This window comes from Equus asinus, chromosome 23, assembly GCF_041296235.1.
Source record: "Equus asinus isolate D_3611 breed Donkey chromosome 23, EquAss-T2T_v2, whole genome shotgun sequence".
In the NCBI taxonomy this organism is placed as follows: Eukaryota; Metazoa; Chordata; class Mammalia; order Perissodactyla; family Equidae; genus Equus; species Equus asinus.
In genome coordinates this window covers 38608075-38617271 of record NC_091812.1, presented here as the reverse complement: position 1 = coordinate 38617271, position 9197 = coordinate 38608075, and positions in this window count along the sequence as shown.

The window sequence follows — 9197 nt, the reverse complement described above, 5'->3', positions numbered from 1 at the left end:
GGTTGCCTTTTCTCTGTGCTAAATAGAAAAAGCAACTGCTTCTCTGTCGTTCTAGCTTCCTCTTAATATCTGAAAAGTAGATATTTGACTGATATAGAATCTAGAACTGCAGATTTAGAATACATGGGGTTTTCAAGAAATTACTGCTGTTTTTATGTGTACCGTCAAAAAAGACACTGAAGAGCCAGCCCTGACGGCCTAGTGGTTAAAGTTAGTCATGCCCAAAATTAGAACTAGCCAATAACAAGCATGTTCTTATATAGGCCCTCCAGGTTTGTTTTTCCCATGGTCAAAATTTTTTTCTTTGATAACCTTTATGTTTTATGATCAGTTTCCTTTTTTCATATCTATAGTTTGTGGCTTATTATTTGTTCTTCTCTTGTTTTAACTTATGTTTAATAATTCCCCAGCCAAATGACTATTCATAGCTAGAAGCATAATTTGGTTGAAATTACTATAGTCTTCAATGTTTCCCTTGTTCTAATGACCTTTATTTATAACATCACACTGTGACAATAAATTCTCACTGTGCATGACCCAAAATGACCCAGTTATACAAGTAAGTTTGTTTAACTGATAATAAATGACTGAGGAGACTTCCTATAACCACAACAAGGGCAAACTGAGCCAGAAGTATATTAGTAGATAAAGTGGTATTCATATCTTAATTTGAAGATAACCTGTAGGATTTTTTCTTTTTTTGGAGGAAGATTAGCCCTGAGCTAACATCTGCTGCCAATCCTCCTCTTTTTGCTGAGGAAGACTGACCCTAAGCTAACATCTGTGCGCATCTTCCTCTACTTTATATGTGGGACGCCTGCCACAGCATAGCTTGCTGTCTGTACCTGGTCCAATGGGTGAACCCTGGGCCACCGAAGCAAAACATGTGAACTTAACCACTGGGCAAACGGGCAGGCCCCAGTAGGAACATTTTTGATAACATTCCCAAATATATGGTATTAATATCCACACCGCTGCCTAAACCAAATATGTATGACATCATCCTGCTGTTCCTATCCCTGTCACACTTACATCTCATTGATCAAGACCTCCTAAATAGCTCCACCTCTTGCTTCTCTATCCTTCTTGCTATTATCCTAGTTCAGGCCACTGTCAGCTCTTGTCCGTATTCTTTCCCTCCAACTCTTCTCCATCACCTTCTCATGCCCTCCCTTCAATCCACAGGAAAGAGTGATCTTTCTAAAACAAATGTGATCATGTCCCTCTTGTGCTTAAAAACTTCAATGACACTCCTTTTTCTCAGGTTTCATAGCAAACTCCTTATGCGGCTTCTAAGGTTCTTCATAATAGAAATCCTGCTTGCCTCTGGGCCTTTTCTCATCCCACTGCGCATCCTCCCTCCTCCCCACCCGACTGCAGCCTCCCATATTCTGCTCCAGCCATACTTTATTTCTTTTTTTTCTGTATTTCTTTTTTTTTTTTTATTAATGTTATGATAGATTACAACCTTGTGAGATTTCAGTTGTACATTTTTGTTAGTCATGTTGTGGGTACACCACTTCCCCCTTTGTGCCCTCCCCCCACCCCCCCTTTTCCCTGGTAACCACCGATCTGATCTCCTTATCAATATACTAACTTCCACCTATGAGTGGAGTCATATAGAGTTCGTCTTTCTCTGACTGGCTTATTTCGCTTAACATAATACCCTCGAGGTCCATCCACGTTGTTGTGAATGGGCCAATTTTGTCTTTTTTTATGGCTGAGTAGTATTCCATTGTGTATATATACCACATCTTCTTTATCCAATCATGAGTTTCTGGGCATGTAGGCTGGTTCCACGTCTTGGCTATTGTAAATAATGCTGCGATGAACATAGGGGTGCAATGGACTCTTGAGATTTCTGATATCAGGTTCTTAGGATAGATACCCAGTAATGGGATGGCTGGGTCATAGGGTATTTCTATTTTTAACTTTTTGAGAAATCTCCATACTGTTTTCCATAGTGGCTGTATCAGTTTGCATTCCCACCAACAGTGTATGAGGGTTCCTTTTTCTCCACAACCTCTCCAACATCTGTCGCTCTTGGTTTTGGATGTTTTTGCCAATCTAACGGGGGTAAGGTGATATCTTAGTGTACTTTTGATTTGCATTTCCCTGATGATTAGCGATGATGAACATCTTTTCATGTGTCTATTGGCCATATTCATATCTTCTTTTGAGAAATGTCTGTTCATGTCCTCTGCCCATCTTTTGATCGGGTTGTTTGTTTTTTTGTTGTTAAGCAGTGTGAGTTCTTTGTATATTATGGAGACTAACCCTTTGTCGGATACAGCCATACTTTATTTCTTTCTGTTCTTTGACCTAGCCATGCGATCTCTCACTTCTAACCTTCACACCCTTTGTTTCCTCTGCTTGAATACTCTTCTCCCCATCTTTTCCTTCAGGTTTCAGCTTGTGTCAGGCCTCAAAGTAAACTGAACCTCATACCCAATGCTGAGTTAGATGCCCCTCCTGTGAGTGCTCATAACATCTTACTCTTAGCACCACGGTAGCGCATATCACACTGTATTGCCAATTTACGCGTCAGTGACAGCCTCCAAATATGGGCTGCTTGAAAAAGGGACAAGGTCTTGAGGGGAAAAAAATTCGCTCTAATACACACATATAAAATAGATATATAGATAGATCCTGAGTATGTGGTAACTAATTACACCTGGCATCAAGATTACGAAAGAAAGGCAGCATGGTACAGGGGAAGACAGACCAGGGCTTGATGCCGCCTCTGCCTCCTGACCAACTATGAGAACTTGGACAAGTTATCTGATGTTCCTGAGCCTGAATTTCCTCACTTGTAAATGGGGATAAGACTATCTACTTTTAGGGTTGTTGTAAGAAGTTCGACGAAATGATACATATAAAAGAGCTTAGCACAATGCCTGGCACACATTAGACTACTTATAGGAGGTAGTTATTATTGTAACATGTTCTGATCTCCCTCCAACCCCCAAAGCATGAGATATATGGAGGAGCGAAGAGAATACAATCAAAGGAATCTAAGAGCTCGAACAACCATCTAAAAGTCAGAGGATGGTTGTGGGTGTGGGGTGAGGCAAGAGGGTGGATGAGGAGCCACTTTTAGCTAAAGGGACTTCTACTGACCTGTCTGTTAGATGGAACTGCTCTGCAGTCTGGGCTCAGGGTGGAGAAAGGAGGCAGTGCTCTCCAGGATCCTAATGCAATGCCCAGGACCACAAGGCAACTCCAGCTTAGGAGGTAAGAATGTGAAGATGGTGACAGAGGGCACTTCAATATGCACATGAATCACCTAGAGATGCTGTTAAAAATGCAGATTCTGATTCAGTAGATCTGGAGTGGGGCCTGAGATTCTGCCTTTCTAACAAACTCCCAGGTAATGTTAATGCTACTGATCCAGGGTGCATACTTTGAGTAGCAAAGATGTAGAAAATATCTACTTATGCTAGCTCTTACTGGTGTAATGACATGGAACAACTATTAGCCTCTTAGTGGGTAGCGTGAGAATTCCTTTGGGGAAGAATACGCTATGTGTTTGGAAGAAATATTCTGATAAATCACTGCAGCTTGGGGTGGGGGATGGCTCACCAAAGCACATGTTGAAGTAATAACTGATGATCTTAAACTGCCTTCTTAGGAGAGGGGACCCATTAACTTCAAGGCCTTTTTGTTTGTGCACCAGGAAGGAGTGGGACATCCGGGTTTGAGGGCAGAGCATAATTGCTCTGCATAGGAGGAGAGGGGAGCCGGGGGAATAGAGGCTGAATAGGGGAACTAAAGAAATAGGGACCCACATTGGAGAAACGTCTATATAGATATTTAGAAGTTGTTTGCTTGACAATGTACTCATTCTCCTTCATCCCTTGCAAGAAATCCTTTGGATTGCTTGCCAATGCTTTTGTGCATATGATTTCTTTCTTTGTAAGGGAGTGGGTTTGAAGAGTAGGATGAGGGGACAGCTCACAAGAGGCTTACATTAGCCTCAAAAGCCCCAGCTAGGTTCTCTTCAGCAGCTGCTGGGTGGTGGGTAGGCAAGAGCGAGGGTGGGACACATCTCATCTTGTATTGTCAAATAATAAGGCTCTACTGCTATCAAAATCAAAATAAGGCAAACAGCAATAACGGGTTGGCAAAAACACAGAGGCAACAATGACAAGGGAGACAAGAGAATAGGATGCTTGGGAAAAGGTTAACAGTGCCTGGAACATTTACTTAGAAAAGAGCAAAGCCATTGTAATGATCAAACTTTATCAGTCATTTTTAGGCTCCCTTTATTTTGTAAACTCATAAAACCATAACTCAAGGAACTGGCACTGGTTTAAACATAAAATTTTAACCTGAGGTCCAGGAAAGGGACTGGAGAAGTGGTAGCTTTGAATCTGCTAAAATTATGTGTAAAAATTGTATGTATATGCATATGCATCTCTTTCTCAGGACGAGATACCTCACTTTCACCAAATTTCTATTTCACCAAAGCATATCAAATGGTCATATAAAAATGGTTAAGAATCACTGACTCCAAAATGAAATCCAGCTAGAAACCTGTCTTTGATATTCGTGCCTACGAAAATAATGAAAAAGTAGGGGAGAAAAAGGAAACTAGGAATCTTGTCAATAAGAAATCGAAATAATCAATCCAATGTTACACTGTCATTCACTTAAAAACAGTGAAATCCAGTCAGAGGATGATGAAAATTTTATATCTGTTAGAAAAGTAAAAATGGCTTCCCTTGACATTATTCAATAGAAAATGGTGGTCAATTATTGTCTGTCTCCATAGTAAACAAAACATGACATCAAACTGTAAAAGAACAAATTCAAGTTAGATCAGTAGTTCTGTCCCCTAGGCTATATTTGGCAACGTTTGGAGATATTTCTGGTTGTCTTGACTGGGGGTGGGTGCTACTGACGTTTAATGAGCAGACGCCTAGGCAGCTGGTAAACATCCTACAATGTACAGGACAGCCCCCACAACAAAAAACTATCCAGTCCAAAATATCAATAGTGCCGAGGCTGAGAAAACTTGAGTCAGAATAAATGAAAACTTCCTGGCTTTGAAGAGTGCAGATAATTGGAATAGGTATCTTAGGGATTGTAAAATTTCTATGAGGTTTTTAATGATTACGAACTTCATCTCTACCTGGCAAAGCATCATCTTTTTCTGCAGAGGTGAAGGTACAGTCTGTGGAGATGAAGCTGACATGAGAAAGGAGACTGGATCTTTTTAAATTTCATGTCCTCAGAGTTCCTGGTGTGCAGCACGCTCTTAATAAGTGTTTGCAGAATGAATAAAAATCTCTATGGATCTCCCCATTACAAATGACCTGCCATTAATTCAACTGCCTCTAGGGACAAATGCCTTTCTTGATAGGAAGAATAACTATATTCCATCAAATTGAAATTTAGATAGGAAGGCAAGCATCTGGTCTGGAATTTAGCCAGACTGGTGGCAAGAGCCAGCTGGAAAGTAGCAGCAATCCCTAATAAGGTATCCTCCATATAAGCCACTCCAAGAACCAGTTTGGAGTAGGCTCAGCCCCTTTTGGAAGCAGAGGTGTCACCTTCCCAGGCACTAGTATCAAAGTGACTCATGGGTTGTGTGGGGATCTCTTCCCTTTGGCTAGAGCGTCAGAACTGGGCTTGGGTAGCAGACACTACCACATATCTCAGGTTGTCTTTTGGATGCATAAGGAGGAAAGTGGACTGAATCTCTGTAACAGTCATACATTCACACCGAAAAACTGTAGTAAGTGAGGAAGGGGAACTAGAAAATCATGTCAGCACCTAACACAATAATAAGAGTGCATGTGCAATCACAAGTCAACGAATACATTTACATTCTACCTATACTGCCTTTTAAGGGAGAAGATGTGATTGGAGTTTAATAAGCTGAATTACTAGGATTTAAATTCATGGGCACAATTTGTAAATTTTTGAACATGGTCTGCATAAAACCTTCAGCATTAACCTTTAGTAGATTGGAGACATGCAATAGATGCCCATTTTATTCTTAATGAATAATTAGAAAGCATTTTACACTGTTTTAGACATTCTCCACAGTAGTGGTTCCAAATTTTTAAATCAGCAATTAGTTTTCTACTGGATATTCAGTGCAAGAATAGTACTCACAATGTGTTCTCCCAAGCCAGACCGATTAAGCAGCTAATTATAGTGCTAGCTATTGCAGCTATGTTCCCCAAGCTGAAGATATTCATAATAGTTAGACATGGCTATATTTGGCAGTATTTTGCTACTGTTGTAATACAGGGAGAGCTATAGAGTTAAAATCTTTTCTCATTAGTGGTGAAAGGAATGAAAAGTGTGCCTGCATTAGTCTGTAGTCTTTAAAAACAAATGTAAAGTCAGGTGTACAAAATCAGGTTTTCTTCAAGAAAGTCAAATAAATGCAGTGGGCTACCTCTTCTGAAAAACTTTGGCATGAGATAAAAAGCTGATCTTTTGAATTAATATGAATTATTTCTCATATATATTTCATCTGAATTAAAGGTAAATCTTCCTTCCATCCACTCAATGATACACAGCACCACAAAATTAAAGTGAGAAGGTTACGGTTTTCCTTTGCTTGATGTTCAAGAATTGTGACTATAAAGAATTTTTCTGTATTTGAAGTACAGTTCCAGAAGCTTAACTCCATGTTCCCTGAGAGACTGACAGCTCAGAACAGCCCCAGATTGCTCCTTTAGTCCTCGTGTTAGGGGCTCTGAAATAATAATAATGATAAAAATATCAATTGAATCAAACTCTCCTAAAAGAAAGAAATGAAAGCCCTAAACCTCATCTCAAACCATTCTGTGCTTTATGCATTCCCTGAGAAGAATCTTGAGTCCTCAGGGTCAGCAGGCAAGGGTAGTCACAATAAATTCAGAAATAAATTCAGCCAAAAGTAAACACAGGGTATGGAAGAGATTTTTTAAAAATAGAGAGCAGTTTTCCTGGAATTGGGCCTTCAATGAACCAGGTTCAACAAGTCCAGTTCTACCTCCTACTGGTTCACCCAGAAGGACCATTTTCTGTTCCAGTTTTGGTTGCTCTGTGATTATGCTGGAAAATCCAAACTCAGGTCCACTGAGCCATAAGAGTCACAGGAAAGATAGTGATTTTATTGGCAGTAAAAAAAGAATCAGATTAAAACAGAGTCCCTCTTACATTTTTAACAACAACGATTAAAAAAAAAGCCTGTCTCCCATTAACTACATGATCAAATGTAATCACTAAAAATGGACGACCTAACATCACATGCCTCCTGATATGATGTACCAAGAAAGACGCAACGTTATTTCTTTGGTTTTCCTGACAAAAATGAATAATCAGAATCTAATCATGAAGAAACATTGGGCAAACTGAACCTGAGGGACATTCTACAAAATAACTGGCTTATATTCTTCATAAATATCCAGGAAAATTACACAACAGGCTAAGAAACTGTTTCAGGTTAAAGAGAACTAAAGAAACATGAAAATTAGTGCAATTTATGATACTGGATAAGATCCTAGACTGGGAAAAACCAACTAGTTAGAAAATATATTACTAGACAATTGATGAAAATGAACATGGAAGATGTTCTACATCATATGTCATCAGGGAAATGCAAATTAAAACATCAATGAGATACCACTACACAGCTATTAGAATGGCCAAAATCCAAAACACTGATAATACCAAATGCTGGTGAGGATATGGAGCAACAGGAACTCTCATTCATTATTGATGAAAATACAAAATGGTATAGCCTCTTTGGAAGGCAATTTGGTGATTTCTTACAAAACTAAACATACTCTTACCATATGATCCAGCAATCATGCTCCCTGGTATTTACCTAAAGGAGTTGAAAACTTCTATCTACACAAAAACCTGCAAACAGATGTTTATAGCAACTTTACTGCTAATTGCCAAAACTTGGAAACAACCAAGATATCCTTCAGTAGGTGAATGGATAAGTAAACTGTGGTATATCCGGACAACGGAATACTATTTGGCACTAAAAAGAAATGAGCTATCAAGCCATGAAAAGACATGGAGGAAACTTAAGTGTATAATACTCAGTGAACGAAGTCAATCTGAAAAGGCTACATACTGAATTCCAACTATATGACATTCTGAAAAAGGTAAAACTATGGAGATAATAAAAAGATTAGCGGTTGCTAGGGATGGGGGTGTGGAGAGATGAACATGCAGAGCACAGAGGCTTTTTAGGGCAGTGAAAATATTCTGCATGATATTATAATGATGGCTATATGTCATTATACATTTGTCAAAACCCATAGAATGTACAACACCAAGAGTGACCCTAAGGTAAACTATGGACTTTGGGTGATTATGATGTGACAATGTAGGTTCGTCCTTGATTAAAAAATGTACCATTCTCGTAAGTTATGTTGATAATGGAAGGCTACGCATATGTGGGGACCAGGGATACATGGGAAATCTTTCTATCTTCCTCTCGATTTTGTTGTAAACCTAAATCTGCTCTAAAATAAAATCTTTAAAAAAAGAATATGGACTGTGGATAACAGTATTGAATAAAATTAAATTTCCTGGTTTTGATAATCACAGTACTCTTATGTAAGAGGACATCCTTGTTCTTATAAAATACACACTGATTATTTAGTAAAGGAGCACAGTGTCTCCAAACATACTCTCAAATGATTTAGGAAAAAAAATTTGTAGACAGAGACAGAAATACAAATTGAAATGTGTGTGTATAGAGAGAGATACATAAATGTATAACAAATGGAGAAAAATGGAAATTGTACACAACTGATGAATCTGTGTAAAGGGTATACGGGAGCTCCTTGTACTATTATTGCAAAGTAAAAAGTTATTTTATAATATAAAAATGGCTGCCATTTATCAAGCCTGTATGAAGCCATGCTCTAAGTGTTATATATACATTACCTCATATAATCCCCACAATTGATTTATGAGGTAGGATTGCCCCATTTTATAGAGGAGGAAAATGAGGCTCAGAGAAGTTAAGTGACAGAGGGGCCTGGTCTCACTCTGAACTGTCCAACAGCAAACCTTATATTTTGGCCACTATGCTCTCTTGTTTCTCCATGAGAGGCATACACTTATACTTATGCATGCTAGTTACTGCCCAGATCTTTCTAAAGCAAGTTCCTCTGGGAACTCTAAACTGGCTCTCTAATACACAATTTCCTCCTTCAATGCAAATCCTACCT